Source organism: Lipotes vexillifer, unplaced genomic scaffold (genome assembly GCF_000442215.2).
Source record: "Lipotes vexillifer unplaced genomic scaffold, Lipotes_vexillifer_v1.1 scaffold2235, whole genome shotgun sequence".
NCBI lineage: Eukaryota > Metazoa > Chordata > Mammalia > Artiodactyla > Lipotidae > Lipotes > Lipotes vexillifer.
The window spans coordinates 255,093-257,903 of record NW_006797409.1 but is presented as its reverse complement, the minus strand read 5'-3'; positions in this window follow the sequence as shown (position 1 = coordinate 257,903).

Below are 2,811 nucleotides of genomic sequence, written 5' to 3'. Positions count from 1 at the left end.
CTTAGATGTTAAAATCAGACTAAATTTGGGCTTCTCCACTCCATAGCTCTAATCTTGAGTGGGTTGCTTAAAGTTTGAAAACCTGTTTCATAATCAAACAATACCTGCCTCCTAGGACTGTTGGTAAGGGTTAAATGAGATGTGTTTATTTTTTAACATAATGCCTGGAGTGTGATATGTGCTTAACAAGTAGTTGTTTATCTGTTTTTAATATCAGAACATTTTATTAAGTTACTGCTGTGCAAGGCTCCATGCTATGTGGAGGGAAGAGAGTAAGAAAATGATAAATTTATGCCCCTTGAAGGCAGGGATACTTGAGTCTGTTCATATGACAGTTCTACCATTGGTCATAGGCTTCTAGCCTATAAATTTCAAACCATAGAACTTATACACTAAATACAGTATTTTGTTATTCTGGTTAATACTTTGGATTATCACCTCAGTATAACCCACTTTTATTTATAAAATTTTGAAGTGAAAGGAATCTGTGATTGTTTATTTCTAGAAATGCTATCAGAATTGTTTATGGATAAGCTTGTCATCAAAGCCTAAGAATATGTAGCCAATAAGATTTGAATTCTATTCCCAGCTTAATTGTCCACCCTACCTTTTATCTTTACTGTTTCTTTTACAGGATTAGTTGTATTTTAATAAGTGAAAGGGTGTTATCTGTGTGTGCCCTCAAAAAATTTTATTGTAGTAGGAATAAATTTTTTCTGATTCTGTTAGTCCAGTTTGCCATCTGTGATCTTTCTATACTTCTGTATTCTGATTCCCACCTTTGTCTGCATATTTCCTTGTAGTCCATCTCAAGTAATTTTTTGTGAACTATTTAAGTAATGACCTTATAGATGCTTTTATTCTTAACCTTTTGGCCTATGCTTTAAAAAAAATAACACTATGAAATATGTATACCATATAAAAATATTTATTCTTGAAATCCTCTCCTTTCTGTTTTGTTATAAAGGCAACAGGGACCCAGATGCTTTCTGTCTTTCAGTTTTGCTGTCCTTAGCAAGGTGGCCTGTCTGCTTAGATTTGCTTCTTTCAAGGTCCCAAGATGGCTGCATGTCCCACGCAGATGACCGGATCCCAAGGGAAAAAGTGTTTTTCATGGCCTGTATATTTTAAAAGAGCAAAGAAATCATTCCCAGAAGCTCCCCAGTAGACTTTGCCTTACCTCTTATTGGTCAGAACATCATAACATGCTCATTTCCAAACCAGTCATTGACAGGGGACCTGGAATTACCTTGATGTGTCTACCAAAATTTCAACCAATTTAGGGTTTTGCTAACAGGATAAAAAGGGGGAACTAGTTATGCTAGTCAGTAATCTGCCACATAAGCCTTTCTTTTTTTTTTTTGGCGGTACGGGGGCCTCTCACTGTTGTGGCCTCTCCCGTTGCGGAGCACAGGTTCCGGACGCGCAGGCTCAGCGGCCATGGCTCACGGGCCCAGCCGCTCCGCGGCATGTGGGATGTTCCCAGACTAGGGCACAAACCCGTGTCCCCTGCATTGGCAGGCGGACTCTAACCGCTGCGCCACCAGGGAAGCCCGCACATAAGCTTTTCTAATGGTGTTGCTAGGGAGGTAGGTTAAATAAAATGAATAGAAAAGTACTTCACAAAATGATTGTGTACTATGTGAATATAAGGTAGTGCTATTAGCTGGAATTTACCAATTCTATAACTTTCGTTATAATTTATAGCAAGCATAAAAATATTAGACAGATTCTTGATGCCTTTCTCCAAGAAGGTATACTGTGTATGAAAATAAGTATTTGCTTTTAATCAACTAGATTCTTCTTCATCTTAAAAAAAAAAATCTATTATTTCCAAAGATAGTCTTCAGTCAGTTGGATAGGATGTACATTTCCAAGTGTTATGTTAAGTGTCAATGAAGTGCCCCGGTATGTAAATAAATCTTGTCTTAGAACCTTGGTATTTAGCTTTTACATAACACCTTACCCTTGCCTCCAACAATTGTATCATCCAAGACTGGTAGTGAAATCATTTCTCTGAGTAATGAAATTACGAGGTATAGTGTATTAACCAATAGCAATTTGTAAGGGATCTTGTAAAACAGAAGGAACAAAAGTGGGCCTCTGGTGTTGTGATTTGCCACTGCAGTGTTCTGCAGTGTGGGGGAGAGACTGGTGACTCATTAGATCCGATGGTTGCCTGTGCTATCTGGATTTTTTCCCCTTCTACAGCAGGGTTTTTTGTTTTTTGGGTTTTTTTTTAATCTTTCACAAATATGGGGGGGTGGTTACAGTTTGTGACTATTAGCATTTTGGATTTTTTTGGGGTCTTTTTGGTTTTTTTGGCTGCACTGGGTCTTCATTGCTGTGTGTGGGCTCTTCTCTAGTTGCAGTGAGTAGGGGCTCTTGGTCTTTGCGGTATGCATGCTTCTCATTGCGGTGGCTTCTTGTTGTGGAGTGCGGGCTTCAGTAGTTGCGGCGCTTGGGTTTCAGTAGTTGTGGCTCACAGGCTTTAGAGCGCAACCTCAGCAGTTGTGGTGGACAGGCTTAGTTGCTCCGCGGCATGTGGGATCTTCCTAGACCAGGGATTGAACCTGTGTCCCCTGCATTGGCAGGTGGATTCTTAACCACTGTGCCACCAGGGAAGTCCCTAGAAGCTTGGTTTTAATTGCATTTACTTTTTATCCTTAAAAGAGGAGTCCAACAGCTAAAGCCAATTTAAAAAATATAATCGAGTTGATTTCTCTATGAGCGCAGGTACATACAACACATTGTTTTATCGAAAGCAGCTGTTTTTTTTTTTTTTTTTTTTTGGGGTACGGAGGCCTCCCC